Source organism: Elephas maximus, chromosome 1, assembly GCF_024166365.1.
Source record: "Elephas maximus indicus isolate mEleMax1 chromosome 1, mEleMax1 primary haplotype, whole genome shotgun sequence".
NCBI classification, from domain to species: Eukaryota; Metazoa; Chordata; class Mammalia; order Proboscidea; family Elephantidae; genus Elephas; species Elephas maximus.
In genome coordinates, this window is record NC_064819.1 from 88,566,462 (window position 1) to 88,589,842 (window position 23,381).

A 23,381-nucleotide genomic window follows, 5' to 3' on the forward strand; every position below is an offset into this window, starting at 1 on the left:
CTTTGTTTTCTCTTCTATGTCCAATCTTGGTCTCATGATTTCTAGCTTTTTATTTCACTGATTTTTTTGAATATTTTAAAAAATATTTCATGTAAATTATTTTAGCGGGGGAGTTTGTAGGAAGCAACTAGTCAATTTTTACTGGAAGTGAAAATTTATAGTTAACTTTTAATTTTATTGAAGAGTCATTAGTAAAATCAGCTCCTATAGGTAAGATGTACAGTTTTGTGATATATATGATTTTCCTCAGAAGAGTAAAGTTTGTATGTCAAATGTTAAAGAAATAGAACCTGCCACTTTCTCCCCATAGCTTTCATAGCCTCTTTAATATCCTTATTCCTCATAAAATAGATTATAGGGTTTAGCACGAGAGTTACAATGCTGTACAATACTGATATCAGTCTGTCTTTCTCCAGTGAATAAGCTGAGATGGGTCATACATATGTGAAGACAGAGCTTCCATAGTAAAGAAGGACAATGACCAGGTGGGAGGCACACGTAGAAAATGCCTTTTGCCTTCCCTCTGAAGAACTGATCCTTAAAATGGTAGACACAATATAAAAGTATGAAAGGATGATACACAAGAGAGGAGTCCAACCAACGAAGACTCCAATGGAGAGTAGCACTAGCTCATTGACAGAAGTGTCCCCACAAGACAAGATCAGCAAAGGTGGGATGTCACAGAAAAAATAATTAATCTAATTATTCCCACAGAAGGGCAGGTGGAAAGTCAGCATTGTGTGCTCCACTGAGTTGAGGAAAACACCAGCCCATGAAGAAGCTGCTAACTGGCTGTATATAGTCTTATTCATAATAATTGAATATCTTAAGAGTTTGCAGATTGCTACATAACAGTCATATGCCATTGCTGCCAAGAGCAGAGACTCTGACCCCACAAAGAAAATAAATGAAAAAATTTGAGCTATACAACACCCATAAGAAATGCTTTTCTTCTCTGTCAGAAAATGCACCATCATCTGAGGAACACTGGTGGTGGCGTAGCAGATGTCAATAAGTGCTAAGTTTTCCAGAAAAAAATACATCGGTCTGTGTAGACGTGCATCAACTTTGGCCACCAAGATAAGGAAAATATTTCTTCCCAAGGTATAGGTATAAGTTACAAGGAAGATGCTGAAAAGTAAAAATTGCAGCTCATTTAAGTTGGAGAATCCCAAGATGATAAACTCGAATGGAGCTGTTTGGTTTTCTCCTTCCATAAGGTGGCTCTGTTTTGCTTTTTGAAATTGGGAACAGGGAACCATAGATTTCTGTAATCATGTACTGCTCCAGAAATAGTCTACAAAACAAGGGGGAAAAAAAAAAACTTCACAGATAAAAGAGTAAAATTTTTTATGAACAACAATATCAGGTGTGGTTGTAAAAATTCACAATCCCATAACAAATGAACTCTGCAATCTAGCATCCAGCATAAATGTGAACACAGGCATTCACCTGTAGGTCAAATCCCTTAAAATGAACAGAACACACAGTTTTGAAATTTAAAGTAAACCATAAAAGGCTACACGCACCATAAGGACAATCTGCTAATGGGAGGAAGGAAAGGCCCATCTGCTTTGTTTTCCTGAAATGTTAGTGACTTCTGGTACTCGCTCTCGTTAAATTTTCAAGAGTTTTGTAAGCTGGTTATTAAACACAGCCATTAGTAAAAATGAAATCACATAAACTCATAATTCAATAAACTCTACTAAAAACAAAGGTAACAAATACATAAAACTCATCATTTCCTAGTCATTTTACTATTATCTATGCTGTTGGGATTACGGCTTCTATTGTAGCTATCGGAAGGCGATGGCATATGATAGCGTGTCACTGCACATCGCTTCCCAAATCTGTGTTCATGACACTACACTGCTAGCCTGAAATTGGCCGTGGTAGAAGTATTTACACCAGAGAATTTGCCAAATGTTATAAATCAGGGCTTGATTGATGGTTTCATTGACTGCCTAAGCTTAAGAAATATGAGGGAGAAAATGTTAATGATGCACATTAAACTTTAAACCGTGTCATGTCCAAAGCCATTACATTGTGAATCACCGAAAAAGCCATGAGGCAATTTTCTTCCCGTATTCGGAAACTGTTATCTGCTTTATCAAAAATGTCACTCATGTCCTGAATGAGTGCATTCCAGACACAGAACCCCTTTGATTCAATTCTGTCTCACTTATTCACATAAACAAAAGCATCAACCAACATCCATGGAATTCATCGATGAAGTGAGTGACTTATTTGTTGAACTGGATAGAATTCCAGCATTTATTCACAGCCTAATTTTGTCAAATCATAATTGGATTTCAAACATAGTTTGGTTATGGATACAAGTATTCAGCAAAAATCAACAAAAACATTCCATAAGCATCAATTATCTGTATGTAATTGACAATAAAGAGTATTGCATGTTTTATTATTACTTATAAATTGTACATTACACATTCTTCATATTAGTTAAATTTATTATAAACATTTGTGTCAGTGTGTATGTGTATTGTTAAAACATTTACTAGTCCACCATTGGCTACCGCTCTTGAAGGTACAGCCTTTCTTTCTGGCTTCCTGATTGAGTTCAGAGCAATAAGAAACTTGCCCAAGTTCACAAAGCTCATAATCACCAGTTGAACGATTCCAAGCTAATTAGGTCTGTACCCATAGTCTGAGCTCTTTCAACAACCTAAGATGACAGGTATGTCTCATCCTGCATGCCAATTCTGATCTTTTGGTAGCGACTGCATTATAACACTGTATGGATAAATTACATGGAGATACCCCAATTCATAACTCAACCTATAATATACCCCATTCTACAGTTTTTCATTCAATAGTATATTTTCTGGAACATGGATTTTTTTTTTACATACTTGCCAGAGCACAGCCTCTCTTCTTTTCTCTTTGTTGCTCTTGCTCTCACTCCCATTTCTCCCTCTCTCTTAAACACACACACACACACACACTCACACCTGAATTTTTAAGAGATATCCCTACCAAAGGAAAATTAAACTTAGATAATGAGGATACGAGCAATAAAATTAGCTTTGGAAGGTTGTCCTCTATCTTGCTACTAGCTTCTCTTGAACAACTCTTCCCAGTCATGAGGAACATGGGCCAGCCAGATCCTGGTGCTCAGGTTAATCATGCTGGTCATCATACATCAGTAGTAATCATAACTGTATCGTTAATTAAAAATATTTCATAGCTATGCTAGTAAAAAGAAAGGAGGCAAAGCACATCAGAACAAAAACTGTGACAAACTCAGCATCACCAACTACCTAATTAAATGAACACACAAATTATCTTGAAAATAGATTAACAGATTTACATTTGTGACTATATAAATATCTGCTTCCTTATTTGTTGGTGACTTTCCACATATGTTATATTGTCGTAAGAACAGGAGGTTTTGTAGAGTGTGTTTTCCAGATTGTAAAGTGTTACAGAAAGGAGAATTATTTTTTATAAATTAATACACAAAATGGAAGTGAGTGTCAACCATAGGAAGATGATTTTAATGTTTATGATATGGAAAATGTTCAAAGAGCAGGGTTAGTTTGTATTCCCCAAATTAATTGGCTTGGATTTTTTTGAGTTATAAAAGTTGTTGCTGTTAGGTGCAGTCCAGTAGAATTTCAATCACAGCGACCCCATTTGACAGAATATAACTGACCCATAATGTTTCTAGACTGTAATCTTTCTCCTGTGGAGTGGCTGGGTAGTTCAAACTGCCAACCTTTTAGTTAGTCGTCAAGTTAACCATGTGTCACCAGGGCTCCTGATTATGAGTAATATGTGTTTACTGTAGAATGGGTGGATGATATGGAAAAATAAAATATTATAGTAATCCATTATCCCACCACCAGGGAAGACTTCCCCTAGTAATTTGGTTTATGTCTTTACCTTGGCATGCATGTCAATAAATATTCTCTTGAAACATAATTTTTTAGAGTTTTATATGATTCCACTATATAGAAGTACCATACCTCTTAATCGTTGTTTTATCAAAGGTTTTGTTGTTATAATTAATATTAGAATATTATAATGAACATCTAAATGACGATAACATCTAATTTTCCTTTGGTAGGGATATCTCCTAAAAATTCAGGTGTGAGTGTGTGTGTGTGTGTGTGTGTTTAAGAGAGAGGGAGAAATGGGAGTGAGAGCAAGAGCAACAAAGAGAAAAGAAGAGAGGCTGTGCTCTGGCAAGTATGTAAAAAAAAAATCCATGTTCCAGAAAATATACTATTGAATGAAAAACTGTAGAATGGGGTATATTATAGGTTGAGTTATGAATTGGGGTATCTCCATGTAATTTATCCATACAGTGTTATAATGCAGTCTCTTCCAATAGATCAGAATTGGCATGCAGGATGAGACATACCTGTCATCTTAGGTTGTTGAAAGAGCTCAGACTATGGGTACAGACCTAATTAGCTTGGAATCATCCAACTGGTGATTATGAGCTTTGTGAACTTGGGCAAGTTTCTTATTGCTCTGAACTCAATCAGGAAGCCAGAAAGAAAGCCTGTACCTTCAAGAGCGGTAGCCAGTGGTGGGCTAGTAAATGTTTTAACAATACACATACACACTGACACAAATGTTTATAATAAATTTAACTAATATGAAGAATGTGTCATGTCCTTAGGTTCCTCTTTAAGTATTTTGTGAAAATGATTTCCTAGAGTGGGTACAAGTGACCATTTTTTGGATTTTAATGTTACTGGTCATATTATAGTCTTTTGATGTTTCACTGAAGAGAATGGCATAAGGATCATATTGGTTGATCTTAGACAATATATCAGAGATGAGAGAGGCCGAACAAGAGAGTAAGGAGACAAGAGTATTTTTCCCTATCTCTGCCACCAATTAACATTTTCATTTCAGGAAAGTCACTTAGATTTTCTGATACTCAGAGGACTCATTTATAAAATTAGGGAAATGTGCTGACTCCAGAATTCTAGGAAATTATTTTGATTATATGACAAAAATTAAATGGTCACTCTGGTTGTTCAGCATAACAAAGAATTTTAAGAAGAGATTTGATGCATTGAACACTAATGCCTGAAGGCCAGATGAGTTTTGAGATGACATCAAGGACATCATACATGAAGAAAGCAAAAGAGTATTAAAAAGAAAGGAAAAAAGAAAAGACCAAAATAAATGTCAGAAGAGGCTCTGAAACTTGCTCTTGAATGTGGAGTAGCTGAAGTGAATGGCAGAAATGATGAAGTAAAAGAGCTGAATAGAAGATTTTAAAGGGTGGCTCGAGAAGACAAAGTAAAGTATTATAATGAAATGGCAAAGACCTGGAGTTAGGAAACCAAAAGGGAAGAACACACTCAGCAATTCTCAAGCTAAAAGAACTGAAGAAAAAATTCAGGTCTTATGTTGCAATACTGAAGGATTGTATTCACAAAATATTGAAAAACACAGGAAGCATCAAAAGAAGATGAAAGGAATACATACAGTCACTTAATCAAAAAGAATTGGTCTACATTGAACCGTTTTAGGAAGTAGCATATGGTCAAGAACTGATGGTATTAAAGGAAGAGTTCCAAGCTGCATTGAAGGCATTCAGGAAAAACAAGGCTCCAGGAATTGATGGAATACCGGTTGAGATGTTTCAACAAATGGATGCAATGCTGGAAGCACTCACTCATCTATGCCAGGAAATTTGGAAGACAGCTACCTAGCCAGCTGACTGGCAGAGACCCATATTTGTGCCCATTCCAAAGAAAGGTGGCCCAACAGAATGTGGAAATTATCAAACACTATCACATGCATGTCAAATTTCACTGAAGATAATTCAAAAACAGTTACAGTAGTACATCAACAGGGAACTGCCAGAAATTCAAGCCAGATTCAGAAAAGGAGTTGGGTTGAGGGTTATCATTACTGATGTCAGATGGATCTTGACTGAAAGCAGAGGATACCAGAAAGATGTTTACCTGTGTTTTACTGACTATGAAAAGGCATTTGATGGTGTGGATCATAACAAACTATAGATAATATTGTGAAAAACGGGATTTCCAGAACACTTAATTGTACTCATGAGGAACTTGTACATAGACCAAGAAGCAGTCATTCAAAGAGAACAAGGGGATTCTGCAAATGAATAGTAATGAATAATAACTGGGCAAATATAAATGAAGAATCTATTTACCAATGGCACATATTCTAAAAGGAAAATAATATTCAAGAAATGTATTTATTATAGATGATAAAATAAGTGTCATAAAATCACATGCAATTTTCATTTGTTCTAATGTTGCTACCAGCCGTCCTTAGGCAAACAGTTTCCTTCCAAAGAGTTTCCTCAGAGCCAAGGTCACTTCCTCATTCCTAAGTGTGTATATCAGTGGATTCAGCACTGGGGTGACAGTGGTGTGTATGACAGCCACAAACTTTTCCTGTATGGCAGAGGTGGTGGAGGTAGCGGGAATGTAGACGAGGCCCACAGTTCCATAGAAGAGGCAAACCACCATGAAATGGGAGGCGCAAGTGGACAGAGCCTTGCGGAGTGCACTGCAGGTCTGGTGCTTGAACACAAGGAAGCCAATAATGTAAAAGTAGGAGAGGAGGGTCAGGAAGCAAGCTGCCATGGCTTGGCTGCAAGTGACAATGAAAATGAGCCACTGATTGAGCCTCTTGTCACCACAAGCCAATTCTAAGAGAGGCTTGACATCGCAGAAGAAGTAGTTGAGTTTCTGAGAGCCACAAAAGTTCAGGTGTGAAGTCATGACTGAATGCATCAGGGCATAAAAGAAGCCGGTGAGCCAGGTCACACCTACCAGCAGAATGCACACCTGGGGGCTCAGGATGACCTTGTAGCAGCGTGGGTAGCAAATAGCCACAAATCGGTCAAAGGCCATAATGGTCAGCAACATGGCCTCAGTAGAGCCCAGGAAGTGGAAGAAGTGTAACTGAGTGATGCAGCCTGGGAAGGAGATAGCCTTTCGAGTGGAAAGGAGGTTCAACATGAGCTTGGGTAGCGTCACCGAGGAATAGCAGATATCAAGACAAGAAAGGTTTCCCAGGAAAAATACATAGGGGAGTGGAGTCTTGGCTCTAAGATAACTATCACTAGTATGGCCCCATTTCCAAATACATTTATCAGGTATAGAATGAGCAATACCGTGAAGATTACCAGCTGCAGTTCCTGAATACAGGTCAGTCCCAGCAAAAGAAACTCATTTGCTCTAGTGATGTTCTCCACTGCTTTGGGAAGGAAACATAACAGTGACAATTAGCAAATCGGTTTCAGTCTATTTTGCAGGGTTAAGTGAAGCAAGTTTTATCTTCTGGGAGGATATCAGAATGAGCTATGGTGAGCAGAATGATTAGGAACTATGGAAATGAATTCATTTGCAACATAATTATGCGAAACAAATAAACGATAAATTCTGAGTCACTGTGATAATAGTGATCCATAGAAGTAAGGAGACTCAGAATGCTTAGTTAAACCTAAAAAGCAGTTCATACAGAACAAACTCAGATATTCAGAGATTACATGTTAAAAACAAGAGTTGGACTCAACAGTAGCATCATCTACGGCATTAAAATTAATGTATCTAATTAAAGTCTGTCAAAGACACATTTGCAAAATTTGATTTTTTTTTCTTAATGGAGGTAATAGAAACAGTTATTATTTTTGGCTACTGGCAGGAGCATGGCAGTAGCCTGGACCCAAATCTCCTCCCACTTGGCAAAAAAACAAAAAACAAAGCAAAAAAAAGTGGAGAATAAACTTTCCTACAACCTGCCTTCATTGAAACTAGAAGACATTAAATAAATACATAAATAAAGCTCATGAATTTCAAATAACATGTAGGCAGAAAAGAGGGGCTACAAATTAGCAGAACTGGCACGGGTAGTCACCACGGTGCACCACAGCAACCAGGCTGCCTGTGCAGGAAGGAACCACCTAAACTCCTGGGAAGCACTGGCAGCAGGATGATTTTGAAAACACCAGAAAATAACCAACCTTGGAAAAAAAGGGCCCCCCACTGAGTGTGATTTGCTATGGGAATATCAGGAAAGACCAAGGCAGGGTACAGGCTCTGAGGAACCGGAGAGAAAACTTGCTAACTGCAAAGAGATTAAAGGCATGGCAATGAGGAGGGGCCTTTGAGGCAAAAACCTGGCAAAACTACCCCATCCCCTCTGCCCACAGGAATCTCCTGCTAATCACTTGTCCCCCAAAATAAAACTTATTCAAATACGAACCATATATAGGAAAAACTTCTGCATCCTTATGAATGAACAAGAAGACAAAAATAAAAGATCATAATTTCTCAACAGAGGAAATTTCACCTGAAAAGGGTTGTTGTGAAGAATGGGAAAACTACAGCACCATGTTTCAAATTGCAGCTGCAACAGATTTTTTTAAATGGGCAAAGAATATACAAATACGAAAAACAGAAATGCAAATTAAAATACAATGAAATGGCATTTTGACGAAGATCAAAATGTTCATGATGACGTTATATTTGCTTGAGATGGTTATATACACAAGTGGGGATCCCAATTGATTCAACCTCTAGAGACCAATTTTCACAACTATCAAAACTGGAAACTCTCGGAGACCTTGAACTAACAATTCTACTTCTTAGAATTTGTTCTTCAGATGTATTTACACGTCAAAAATTATATATGTACCATTCATTTATATATTCATTTAAGTACTGCAAGACAAAAATGATTAGAAACAAAATGTCCAGCCATAGGGGACTGGTTAAATAATTTTCAATACAAAGAAATCTTAAAATAAATGAGGCAGCACTATATATGTTGTACTCAGAGACACACACACACAAAACACTCACAAATACATACATATAAAGCCCCAATGCAACTATACCTACTTTAAACTATATCTACTTTAAACAAAGAATGATCAAACAGATCAGAATATTAAAAGCTTTTCTAGACTGATTTGTGCCATAAGCATGCTTGTTATCTCCACCCTTAAATTTCCACAGCCTAATTTCAGAGTTTTCCCAGTCACTCTAATCCACCTTTTCAATTTCTTTCCGTCAAAAAACTCTCATTCTAATCTATCCTCTTTTGTTCTGTCTACTACCTGTACCAATTCACCCTAACCTTTGCTCCTGTCTACATATCTTGGAATAAATGCATCTTTTTGGCGCACAAGGAAATAAAGGGAATCAGGCCTGGGATGTATGGATCGTCTCCTTGAATAAAAGTAACAAGGAGATTTTCGGCTGCTCAAAGCCTCATATGACAAACAGCTTACATTTAAGCGTAGGAATAAATCTCAGAGGACTTTGCTTTCATTCCTCTACTAAATAAACGAGCTGAGTCCCCTCTTAATATCCCAGTTGTGTCCCAGGCATAGATGTCTTGGGATTTCCTCTTAATGCCCTTATTCTATTTTCCCTTTCCATACATATTAGTTTATTTCCGTTTGAGGAGAACACTGAGCTTTATTTAACAAAGAAACCGGCCTTGCATACCTAGAATGAATCCTACTTGGTCATGGTGTATAATTCATTTTATAGATTGTAAGATTCGAATTGCAAATATTTTGTTGGGAATTTTTACGTCTATGCTCATGAGAGATTGATCTATAGATTTGCTTTCTTGCCACGTCTTTATCTGGTCTTGATAATGGGAAGTCCTCTTAGAACAAGTTAGACAGTGTTCTCCTGCTTCTAGTTTCTGGGAAAAAATGCAAAGAACTTTTCCTTATAAAGTCTTGGTAAAATTCAGCAGTGAAAACATGTGGCCCTGGTGCTCTCTGTCTTGGAAGCTTATTAAATTATCAATTCATTTTTTTAACAGATGTATCCTATTCAGGTTATCTATTTCTTCTTGTGTGAGTTTTGATAGATTTCTTTGTTTTAAGAAATTAGTCTGTATTATCTTGGTTACCAAACTTGTGGGCATACAGTTGTTCATTATTCTTTCATTATCTTTTAATGTCCATGGGATCAGTATGGATGGTCTTCTTTCATTTCTCATATTAGCTATTTGTGTTTTCTCTTTTTTTCTTGGTTAGGCTGGCTAGAAGCTTATAAATTTTATTGATTTTTTTTTTCTTCAAAGAACCAGCTTTTGGTTTCATTTTTTTTTTTCAGTGATTTATGTTCTAATTTCCATCTTTTCATTTGTCCTGCTTACTTTTGATTTAATTTGTCTTCCCTTTCTAGTTTTCTATGGTGGAAGTTTAGGTTATGGGTTTTCTACCATTCTTTCCTAAAGCTTGCATTCAACGCTCTCAGTTTCTCTATGCACAGCTTTTGCTGCATCCACAATTCTGATATGTTGTCCTTCATTTTCTTTTAGTTCAAAATATTTTTGATTTCTCTTAAGATTTCTTCTTTGACTCATTTGTTATTAAGAAACCTGTTGTTTAGCCGCCACATATTTTGAGATTTTCCAACTGTTTCTGCTTTTGATTCCTAGTTTAATTTCATTGTGGTCTGAGAGCATGCTTTGTATTCATTCTATTCTTATAAAGTTGTTAGGGTGGATTTTATGGCCTAGAATGTGGCTTATCTTGGTGTTCCATGTGAGCTTGAGAAGAACACTAATTCTGCTGTTGTTAGATGAAGTATTTTATAAATGTCAATTATACCCAGTTGATTACTTGTGCAGTTCAGTTGAAGTATGTCATTACTGATTTTCTGCCTGCTGGATCTGTCGATTACTGTTAGAGAAGTATGGAAGTCTTCAAATCTAATAGTGGATTTTTCTATTTCTCCTTGCAGTTCCATGAGTTTTTGCCTCATGTATTTTGATGATTTGTTGTTAGGTGCATACCCATTGTTGTTATTGGGTGCCCTTGAGTCAATTTTCAACTAAAGACCCCGTGTGACACAGTAGAACTGCCCTATTGGGTTTTCTAGGCTGTAATCTTAATAGGTGCAGATTGCCAAGTCTTTCTCCCATGGAGTTGCTGGGTAGGTTCGAACTGGCAACCTTTGGATTAGCAGCCAAGTGCTTAAATGTTGCACAACCAGGGCTCCTTGAATACACATTAAGGATTGTTTATGTCTTCTCAAAGGGTTGATTCATTCACCATTATGTAATGCTCCTCTTTATTCCTGATAGTTTTCCTTGCTCTGCAGTTTGATTTGTCTCAGATTAATATAGCCACTGTAGGTTTCTTTTGATGAGTGTTGTGAAATGTTTTTTTTCTTCAGCCTTTTATTCTCAATCTATCTGTGTCTTTATATTTAAACTGGGTTTCTTGTAGACAACAAGGATATTCTTTTGTATCCACTCTGACAGTCTATCTTTTAATTGGTGTACTTAGACAATTTGTATTTGCACTGACTATTGGTGGCATGGTGGTTAAGTGCTATGGCTGCTAATCAAAGGGTCAGCAGTTCGAATCCTCCAGATGCTCCTTGGAAACTCTATGGGGCAGTTCTACTCTGTCCTATAGGGTCGCTATGAGTCGGAATCGACTCGACGGCACTGGGCTTGGGCATTGTTATAGTTGGATTATTATCAACCATATTTGTAACTTTTTTCTGTTCATTGCCTGTGGTCTTGTTTTATTTTATTTATTTTTTTCTCTTCAACACTTTTCTGCCTTCTTTGGTTTTAACTGAACATTTTATATGATTCTATTTTCTGTCCTTATTAGTATGTCAATTGTATTTCTTTTTAAATTTTTTCCCACGGTTGCCCTAGAGTTTGCAATATATGTTTACAAATTAACTCAAGACGACTTTCAAATAACACTATTCAACCTCAGCAATAGTGCAAGTACTTTATAGCAGAATATTCCTAATTCCCCCTCCCATCTCTTATAACATTTCTGTCATTCATTTAACTTATCCATAAGCAATAATCGTCTAATACATTGTTGAACAAACTTATCTGTTAGATCAATTAAGAATAGGAAAAAAATAAAAGATTTTATTTTACTTTCAGTTTTTCCTTCTAGAATGCTCTTCCTTTCTCTGTGTCGATCTCAGTTTTTTTTTTTACCTATATCATTATGAATAATACACACACACACATATATATCAGCTTGGATAAATGTAAGAAGCATAATGTTTAATTTTTGTTGTGTCAGATTCAGACCTTCGATATAAGGGGAATTAAAGATGAAAAGCTTACAAATGATTATATTATTAGAAAAGAAATATATTTGTAATAAAAATACCAAAATAATAGGAAATATACATATATACACATATATATGTATGTATATAAAATTTACTCTGGGAAAAAAAGAGGAATATAGAACTTTAGCACTACTTAATTTTAAAATACTGAGTATAGATGCTACAACTTTCCTATCATCTTTCTCTAACACTTTTCTTGTGTCTAATAAAACTCAAATTATTATTAGCCTGAGATCTTAAAGAAGTAAAAAAGTGAATTTAACACTCACTTGTACAATTTTATTATGAAAGCATAAACTTAAGTATGTAGCTTTCTCAAACTAAATAGAAGTAATTGGAGATGATTTAGTTACAGGTAAACTAATTAAACATAGAGTACTTATTAAACACAGACCAGTATTGAGGGACAATTATGTTATCACCTTTGAAAATTGCCCTCCAGAATTTTGGAAAGCCAGAGATGACTTATTGAATAACAGAACAGTAAAGTTTCACTTCACAAATACTACAGTATAAATATCATATATAAATACTACAGTATAAATGTAAATATCAAATATAAATACTACAGTATAAATATCAAAAAGGAAAATCCTAGAAGCCTCTGTCTAATGTTATTTTAACTAAATAGAATTCATTCTTTGGCTTAATTAAAGCAATGCAAATGGGAGACTGTTTTGCAATGGGTCTTTGTATCATTACAAAAGTGATCTGGTAGGGCAGACCAAACTCCATGTTTGAATAAGTCAATGTATATCATAATAATTATAAGCATATTATAGAGTTCAAAATGTTATAGTTTTTACATTCTGATTAGAGGCATAATATACACCTACAAAGGTTTCTAAAATTCCTCTTCCTTTTCAATAGCTGTAACTCTATTTTAACTACAAAACAGACTGTGAATATCAACAAATCCCAAGATTGGCAGGCAAGACCACAAGGCTTCTCCTGATTCGTGTAGCTGCAGGGGCTGGCGAACCCAAGATCGTCAGGCTGGAAAGTAGGGCTCTACTCACAAGCTGTGAAGATCTACAGATCCCAAGATTGGCAGATAAGTTGATTGCTCAAGACCCAAGAACCAGAGGTCAGACAGACAGGAGGCAGCTGAAGGATCCAGAGAGGGCAAAAAGCAGAACATCTGCTTATATTCAGGTGCAGGCCGCACCTCCAAGGAAACTCCCTTTCAACTGACTGACTACTCACAGCAGATCCCATCATGGAGGTGATCACATGTAAATGTTGAGAATCACGGCCCAGCCAGGTTGGCACACAATCTTAACCGTCACAAATGGTAACATCAACAAATTGCTGAAGGTTCGGTATGGACTAGCTTGAGAATCAGAAACTTATATGGGGCCCAGTCTGGGAGGGGGAGGGAACCACATTTTTGTGGGTTTTACCGCCAGGGGCCCCACTAGATTCTCACAGTAAAGATCAGAGGAAAAATCCCCTCTTGTTTGGTTAGGGGGAATGGAAAAGTAACTCTTTTGAAATAAGCCAGAGCATTTTTTATATCAAAGGTCTTCTCTTAGGGAAACTACTTTACCAAGGCCCTATCCAAAAGGAGAAAGGAAAATGCCCAATCAACTCCAGCCAACTCTAGCCTTTCTGTCTCACCTAGGGAGAGAAAAACTGAGAAGTACTTACAAAAGTCACATCCCAGGGCTACAGGCCTCTTGAAAGGCTCAGACCTAATCATAAAAATATAGAGTGCTTCTCCTCCTCCCACACCTAACTACCACATTAACAAGACTACTACGTAATAACAATATTTCACAGTTGGAAGAACTTCAAGGCTTAGACTCTACTTAAGAAAGAGCTTCTAAGGAATTTCAAAGACAGCCAGGGAAACAAAAATCAAGGACACTAGAGGAAACTGAAGTCTCTGAAATCTACAATTCCCCAAAAAACCTATTGCTGCCATGTTGATCCTGACTCATAACGACTCTACAGGACAGAGTAGAACTGCCCCACAGGGTTTCCAAAGAGCAGAGATAGTCCAGTTCAATATTACTCTCTGCAGCTCTACCCAAGGAAGATGCAAAAACAAACAAACAAACAAACATGTTGCCAACAAGTTGACTCTAAAGGACAGTGTAGAATTGCCGCTTGGGGTTTCCAAGGAACTGGCTGGTGGATTCAAACTCCCGATTTTTTTGTTAGCATCCAAGCTCTTAACTACTGTGCCACCAGGGCTGCTTCTAAGAGTGACAGAGTCTAATAATAATTTCTTTCCAAGTCTTCAATGCTCTTTTAATACCCTTCATCCTCAAGTTACACGACACCAAGCATTCTGAAAAAAAGATATATTGGCAAAAGCTTCTGACATGGAACCAATTGGCATTTCTACACACACTTATTCACACTACCACATTCAAAGACTGATACAGGAAAAATGGGTTTTCAACAATTACCATAGGTAAATTGTTTAAAACAAAAAGCATTTCCTCAAAATTTTGCTGTTACTAGAAAGAAAGTGGAGTAGCTGGGCGACACTAATGGCTAAGCACTCAACTACTAAACAAAAGGTTGGCAATCCAGTATTCCCAAAAATACCTTGGAAGAAAGGTCTGGTGATCTATTTCCAAAAAGATCACAGCCAGTAAAAACACTATGGAGTTGCCATGAGTTGGAATTGACTTGACACCAACTGGTGTGTGTGGTGAGAAAGAATGTGGTGTGAAAAATCTTCCTCAGAGTTTTTTTTTAAGCAATTGTATTTATTTTGTTGTTGTTGTTGAGAACACATATACTCAGCAAATCACACAGCAATTGAACATTTTTTACATGTACAATTTAGTGACATTTATTGCATTCTCTAAGTTGTGCAGTTATTCTCACCCTCCTTTTCTGAATTGTTCTTCTTCCACTAACACAAACTCACTGCCACCTAAGGTTCCTATCTAATCTTTCCAGTTGCTGTTGTCAATTTGATCGCATATAGATAGCTCTTAAAAAAGCATAATGCTCAAGGCAGACTTTTGTTACTAGTTAAGCTAAACTATTGTTAGGTTTTAAGACAACTTCAGGGGGTAGTTTTGGTTTAAGGTTTAAAGATTGCCTCAGGGCAATAGTTTCAGGGGTTTATCCAAACTTCATGGCTCCAGGAAGTCTGAAGACCATGAGAATTTGAAATTCCACTCTGCATTTACGTCTCCGCACTTTATTTATTGTGCTTTAGGTGAATATTTGCAGATCAAATTAGTTTCTCTTCAACAATTTGTTTTCATATTGTTTTGTAACATTGGTTGCAATCACCACAATGCATCAACACTCTCTCCTTCTTCACTCCAGTTTCCTGATTTCCATTCACCCTGTTTTCCTGCCCCTTCAAACATTCTTGTCTTTGCTTTTGGGCAGGCTTTGCCCTTTTGGTCTCATTTACATGATTGAGTTAAGAAGCACGTTCCTGGGGGCCAAGATGAGGGAGTAGTCAGACACTTCTGGTGATCTCTCTTACAAAAAGACACAAAAAAACAAGTGAAATGATTATACATGAGACAAACTAGGAGACCTGAACATCAAGGCAAAGTTAGAAAATGGACTGAGTGGCAGGGGGAGGGAGAGATGGATCAGAAGCAGTGTGGAGTTACTGGACCTGAATAGCCCAGAACCCTCAGGCACCATTCCCTGGTGCAACCACCGTGGGGCTAGTGGTAGTGTTCCTGATGCGGTTTCCTCAGGGACAGACAGCAAGCTGCACAGCCTTCTCATACCTCTGGAACCACAGAAGAACAGTGCTTTTGGCAAAAGCTAAGTTCTTGCATTTATTTTACCACGCCCCCAGCCCCCAAGCCAGCTTCAGTAGCTGACAGTTTCCCTGGGTTCTGACATACATCCTTCTGAGCCATTCTCCCAGGCTTGGAGAAGGAATAAATTCACAATTGGGGGAAAAGATAATCTGCCAGCTCCACTAATCTGGGAAGCTCAAGACAGAAATGGCTTCTCTCCAGGCACAAATGGTCCACAGACTTTGAATATCTTTCCCTCCTGCATAGGTCTGTGTTGGCCCATTTTAGGAGAATAGGCCCTTGTTGGCAGACTGCAACTGTTTTAGCTGTGCAATGGAGAGGTGGGTTTTTGATGTTTGACATCGCTTTGCCTGTTAAACAGGGTCCTCACCTACCCACATCAGGGGCCTAAGGACTGGTAGCTCCTCCCATGTCACCTAACCACGAGAGGCAGGGGTCCAAGGATAAGTGGTACCTCCCAGTCCTTACAAACAAAAGCATTGGGTGTCCATGGTCTGCTGTACAACCCCCCCACCTGTGTTCTCTGGGGAACAGGGATCCACTTTCCTCACAGACACTCAGGGGAGAGTTGTCAGCTCCCTGCCTTGTTCAGAGCATGACCCCCCTGCTGCAACCAGATTCCTGTACCTACACCAATCGCACCTGCCCCTCTAAGACTGTAGGACTGTGCCTGTGCCACACACTTGAAGAACAACTACCTGGACACCTAAGCTGAATCCATACAAGAAAAGTGCATGCACTCCAGGATTCCTATAGCTGGTAACAGCTCTAGCCATCTGGTGACAGGACGTTAGAGCTTCAAAGAGAAAAATAATCAAGCTAGCTCACTCAAGCAGTCTATCTGGGCATAACAACAACAACAAAAAAAAAGCAAGAAACTAGGATACAGTAAGCAAACATATAATAAACTAATACAATAAATTATAGATGTTTCGTAGACAACAGTCAATATCAAATCACATAAAGAAGTAGACCAACAAGCTCTCAAAACAAAGAATCAAGGAATCTTCCAGAGAAAGGTTTTTTTCCTGGAATTACCAAATGCAGAATACAACAGGCTAATGTACAGAATTCTTCAAGACATAGGAATAAGATCAGGCAAAATGCAGAAAAAGCCAAAGAATACACAGACAAAGCAGCTGAAGAAATTGAAAAGGTTATTCAAGAACAAAATGAAATATTTAATAAGCTGCAAGAATCCATAAAGACAGCAATCAGAAATTCAGAAGATTAACAATAAAATTACAGAATTAGACAACTCAGAAGAAAGAGGAGCAGAAATGAGGAGAAGAGCAAAAAGGAAAAAAAAAGGGGGGGGGACAGGAGAATAAAATAAAACTGGATAAAAATTTGGAAAAAAAAATAAATAAAGTAAAGAAAAGCCCCCACGGGTCCCACTGGTGTGGCCATGAAGAACAGAGCAGAGGCTCCCAGGCTGCGCAGTATAGCCTGGCTTCAGGGGGTATATATGTCACACAGCACCAGGTATTCAGGAGACAGAAAAAGAAAGTAAATATTGACAGATGAGAAATGAGGAAAGACAGAAAGGGAAAAAGAGAGGAAAAAGAAAGAAAGAAAGAAAAAGAAATGCCCCCAGGGATCCTGCCTACGTGGCTGTGCAGATTGGGGAAGTGGCTCCTAAACCATACAGTACAGCTGACTAGAAGTGGCTCCCAAGTGCGAAAAGAGAAAATAAACAAGCAAAGAAACAAAACAGAACAAAGCAAAACAAAAAAAGCCCCAGGGATCCCACCAGCATGGTGTTGCAGGCCAGGGGAGGGGTTCCCCAGTCAAACGTGTCTTCACAGCCTGTCAAGAAGAAGCAAAGATGGCACACGCATGTTTTTGAGGGAAAGGAGGGGAAGGTTGTGGGAGGCACGCAAGAAACCAAAAGGAATGGAGGGAAGCAACACCAGCTCAGGGACCTGGCAGAGGGGTGAATCCAAGCTGCCCAGGGCAGAAGCCTTTGCCTCCCGGCCAAGAGACTGCAGCTAGTGGGAAGCACAGAAGCTTGAAAGGGGAGGAGAAGAGTGAGGGGGATGGGTTAGGAAAGCATATAACACTCTTACTGGGAACTCTTTCTCCTGCTAGAAGCTTCATGAAGCTGCTTTCCCATACTCCCTGTCTGCTGATCTGATAAGTAGGTGGGGCAAATCCAAGTGGCACAAATTCTACACTTCCTGGCCAGCCAAGCCACTGCAGCCAGCCAGGAAGCTTAGACGTAGAGCAGTGGGGACAGCATGCGGGGTGGGAAAGCATGTAACGCTGCTTACTAGGTGCTCTATCTCCTGCTGGGAACTCCATAAAGCTGCTTTCCTGTGCTCCCTGTCAGCGGACCTCCCTCCGACAGGAGTCCAAAATGGTGAATCCGTGCTGCGTTAGGTAATAAGGAACTTCTACATGTATCTCTCCTCACTCTCTGTCCTGTCAGTTTCTTATTTCATTTGGTGTTTGGCTGAGTTCTTTATCTCTTCCTTTGACACTCTGGGTTCTAGGAATGACGTTTGTCTCTGTTTTACTTAGTTTTTCGTTTTTTTGCTGTGGAGCTATGGGGTGGTGTTTCTGTCTATGCTGCCATGTTAGCTGGAAGTCTATTTCTAGGTTTTTAAGGAAGTGACATAACATTTTCCAAAATTGTTGTACCATTTTGCATTCCTATCAGCAGTGCATAAGAGTTCCAGTCTCCCCACAGCCTCTCCGATATTTGTTATTTTCTGGTTTTTTGCTCTGTCACAATAATGTTGGGGTAGACGGTCTTTCATTGCAGTCTCAGTCTGCATTTCTCTAATAGCTAGTGATTGCAGCATTTTCTCCAGTATCTGTTAGTTGCCTGAATGTCTTCTTTGGTGAAGAATCTGCTCATATACTTTGCTCATTTTTTAACTGGATTATTTGTCTTTTTATTGTAGAGGTGTTGGATTTTCCTATAGATTTTAGAGATTAGACCTTTGTCAGTTATGTCATAGCCAATTTTTTTTTCCCAGTCTGTAGGTTCTCTTTTCACTCTTTTGGTGAAGTCTTTTGATGAGCATAAATGTTTAATTTTTAGAAGATTCTGGTTATCTAGCTTATCTTCTGTGTTTGTGTATTGTTCTTTATGGTTTGTATCCTATTTAGGCCATATATTAAGGCCCCTAGCTTTGACCCTATTTTTTCTTCCGTGGCCTTTACAGTTTTTGGTTTTATATTTAGGTCTTTGATCCGTTTGAATTACTTTTCGTGTATGGTGTGAGGTATGGGTAAGTAAAATATGTTAATAAAAAAGACTACAACTGTCTGATCAACTAAAGAACAAATGAAACTAGAGAAGTTTACTTCAACTTAAAATTAAAATAAACTTTATAACCAACAAAATCATGCTCCCCCCTCTCTGCTCCATTCATCTATTCAACAAACATAATGTCCTAGAATAATATCTTACAGTGAATAAAATATCAAACTAAGGGATGTAGGGAATATAAAATGTATAGGTTTCTGGGAGATGCAAACGATTGTCGCTCAGCTACAAACCTAAAGTTGGTGGTTTGAATCCATCAAGTGGCACCACAGAAGAAAGATCTGCTTTCCTAACAATTACCGTCAAGAAAACGCTATGGAACAGTTCTACTCTGTAACACATAGAATTTAGCACTCACACGTCCCAGAGAGAAAACTATTACATGTCTCCATGCAAGGCCACACTAGGGGTTCCACTCAGAGACAAAGCAACTACAAGCTGGAATTGTAGTAGTGGGCATGTATAGGCCAAATAGGGTTGAGTCTCGGAGTTTATGTGTGCTGAAGTCTTATTGGTCAATTAAAAAGATTTCTAGTGCATTAGTGCAGGAAAAAGGAGAAATTTTATCTCAGGGAATCATGGGGCATGGTCAGGAAGGTTAACAGTGGCTGTTAATAGACTGGGTTACAAGATAGTAATCAGTTTTTATCACAGGGTACCACATAGGGCATGGCCCAGAGGGCTGGTTAGAGACAAATATTGAGAGACCTTGTGACAAAATACTAATGGCCGTGTCAGAAAGCACATGAAAGGAAAACGAGGAAGAATTAATGAATGCTGAGCCAGCAAACTATGTAAGCCACAAATTGGCCTTATGACAGGGAGACAATAGGAATAAGGACAAGAAGATGGTACTGAGAGAGCTGGGAGGGAAGATACTAGGTCTTTTATCTCCTTCCAGGCTCTGGACCTCTTTTGTCCTACCTGTCTTTCAATCTCTGAAATTCTTGCATTGTGGGTTATTTATTTCCCGTTCTTGTCATCTGTAAGTCTTTTTTTCTTTAACATTTTTCTCCCTTTCTGCATTTCTTTCTCTCTTGCACCACTGTGTCTTCTCATCCTCCTTCATAACTGTTCCTTACATGGTACATAACATAAAAGCAGTGATTTAGTGCTTTTCTTTTTAGTAGATGTAATTCCAACTCTTTTTTTCTAAATTTAGTTATTATGTAGTAGAACTTTTATTCTCCAAAAAAAATATGCTGCTTTTCTATGTATTTTCCGCTGTTTTTTTTCCTAAATATTTAGAAGATAATTTTGTAAAGTTAAGATACCTTACAAAATAGTAACATGTCCTATGGACTTATTCTTGGAAAAATTCTTTTAGGAAATTCCACCTTTTAGATAGAGTAAGTAAGGCTGGTAGAATTGAAAAACTATGACTGTATTCCTTCCTACATGAAGATAAACTACCTTTGGCCTATGCAGTAGATAATAAAACTAAAATTAATTGCCAGCATATATGGAGATGCACCATCACTTCATAATTCATATACTTCTGTCAAAATCAGTATATATGTATACATATATAATTATGTAAATATGTGTGAATTTAACTTACTGATGATTATGCTTTATTAAGAAGAACATCTTATGTACATTGGACATGTTATCAGGTGGGACCAGTCCCTGGAGAAGGACATCATGCTTGGTAAAGTGCAGGATCATCAAAAAATAGGAAGAGATGGATTAACACAGTGACTGCAACAATGACCAGAAATGCAGCAACAATGACCAGAAATGTAGCAACAATTTTGAGAATGGTTCAAGCCCTGGCAGTGTTTCTTTATGTTGCACATACAGCCATTATGAGTCACAACTGACTTGATGGCACTTGACAGCAGTAAAGAAAGGTCAGAAGCATGACTTAAATATACAGAAATATGATTAACATATAAGATAATCATGAGGAGAAAGTCTTTCACTTGTCCTCAACATACAGGGAATAATATGGAAAAGGAAGGAAAGTGTCAAGAGATGAAGCCCATCAAACAAATATTGCTCTTTTGGATAGAGAATTCAGGAATGGAAAGGATCCATAAGAAGGCAGCATCTAAAAGGAGTAAAGAAGTCAGCATCTTTGTCTCTCGCCACAGGACCAACAAAAGCTCAAGAATACGTACACGAAGTTTGAGTGTGCCAACTGTTCAATATCTGTCTCATCATTGCAATCAACTTATAAATTGAATGTCACTAGAAATAGCCAGCTGGTAAAAAGCAAATTTTCTAATAAAAGAATATTGATCACAGGTAAGTGAAGGTTATATCTCAAAAGAGGGAGCTTGATGGCTGCCACTCTCTTCCCACAACTTTCACGACCTCTTTGATGTCCTTATTCCTCAATGTGCAAATTATAGGGTTTAGCATGGGAGTTACAACACTGTACAATACTGAGATCAGCCTGTCTTTCTCCAACGAGTAGGATGAGATGGGCCTTGCGTACGTGAAGTTGGTGCTGCCATAGTAGAGAAGGACAATGACCAGGTGGGAGGCACATGTAGAAAAGGCCTTTTTCCTCCCTTCTGATGATTGAATTTTCAAGATGGTGGAGATTATGTAAAGGTAGGAAAAGATGATACACAAGAAAGGTGTCCAGCCAATGAAGGCTCCAGTGGAAAGCAATGCCAATTCATTAACAGATGTGTCCCCACAAGACAAAAGCAGCAAAGGGGGATGTCACCGAAGAAATAATTAATCTGGTTGTTGCCACAGAAGGGCAGGTAGAATGTCAATACTGTGTGCACCACTGAGTTGAGAAAACCACCAGTCTAGCCTGAGGCTGCTAATTGGCTATATAGTACTTTTTTCATAATAACTGAATACCTTAAAGGTTTGCAGATTGCAATGTAACAATCATATGCCATTGCTGCCAGGAGGAGACACTCTGATCCTACAAAGAAAATGAATGCAAAGAGTTGAATCACGCATCCCCCATAGGAGATGCTTTTCTTCTGAGATAGAAGATGCACCATCATCTGGGGGATATCAGTGGTGATGTAGCTGATGTCAAGAAAGGCCAGGTTCCCTAGGAAGTAATACATGGGAATGTGTAGGTGTGGATCAGCCATAATCACCAAATTAATGACTATATTTCCTCCCAAAGTACAGATATAAGTCAGAACGAAGATGGTTAATAGTAAAAACTATAATTCTTTTAGGTTGCAGAATCCCAAGATGATGAATTCAGATACAGCTGTTTGATTCTTTCCTTCCGTGATGTTGCCTGGTTTCCATTTGGGAACTGGGCAAATAGAGGTGCAGATTACAGTAATCATGTGCGTCAGTAGCAATGGTCTGCAAAACAAAAAAACAGAAATGTGAAAAATAAAACTCATCGCCATCTACATCGGATTCAAACCCAGAGGAGCAGCACCCCTGCACAAACCACAGCTCCTACTTATCACCCATGTAGATGTAAATACAGCCAATGTTTCACGTCTCTTTCTCTTCCCCTCTCCCTTTTTCCCTTCCTGACCTCTTTTCTGTGTAGCTATGTTAAATGGCTTTATAGAGGATAACATTGAACTTTGCATAACGGCATATTAGCTATGTATTTCCCTGAGTTTGTGTTCTTGCCCTAACTCTGACATTTCCAGGTTTTCCTGAATACTTCTCTGTTCAATCATGATAACTATGAGAATAGCATACCTCTGGGGCCCAGGCCAACCACTCTTAGGCACTTCACTTCAATAACAACTCATATTATCAGTATCGTCATTAGAATATTTAGTAACTCTCTTATTAAGACTCTGATGGCAAAGAGAATTGGGCCAAACAGAATGTCATGAACTCAACATGATCTAATATCTCAACTATCCTTGAAAATTAAAGAAATCCTGGTGTCATAGTGGTTAAAGAGCTACAGCTGCTAACCAAAAAGTCGGCAGTTGGAATCCACCAGGTGCTCCTTGGAAACCCTATGGGGGCAGTTCTAATCTGTCCTATAGGGTTGCAGTGAGTCAGAATCAACTTGACTGCAACGGTTTTGGAGTTTACATGTAAATTCTGAGTTCATTCTTTACGTATGACTTTTCCAATTCCTAAATTGTTAGAAAAACAAAAATTACGGGAGAGTTTTTTTTTCTCCCCATGACCACAGAGTGCTTTAGAGTAAAGTTGTTTTGAGAGATATGGTAGGTTCACATTTAAATGGTGTAAAAATGGCATGGGGGCACTGTATGACCTCTTCTAACTTCCCAACGGAGAAGGAGACTCAAGATCAACAGCTCAGGGCTGATT

At 38.2% G+C, this 23,381-nt stretch overlaps 3 pseudogenes; all 3 read right to left on the reverse strand.

Annotated features, from left to right (window-relative positions):
* Positions 1 to 275: 275 nt before the first annotated feature.
* Positions 276 to 1,217, reverse strand: LOC126065584 (olfactory receptor 5V1-like; annotated as a pseudogene).
* A 5,073-nt stretch (positions 1,218 to 6,290) lies between these two features.
* LOC126065637 (olfactory receptor 12D3-like) lies at positions 6,291 to 10,760 on the reverse strand (annotated as a pseudogene).
* A 10,650-nt stretch (positions 10,761 to 21,410) lies between these two features.
* LOC126065694 (olfactory receptor 5V1-like) lies at positions 21,411 to 22,417 on the reverse strand (annotated as a pseudogene).
* Between the last annotated feature and the right edge of the window lie 964 nt (positions 22,418 to 23,381).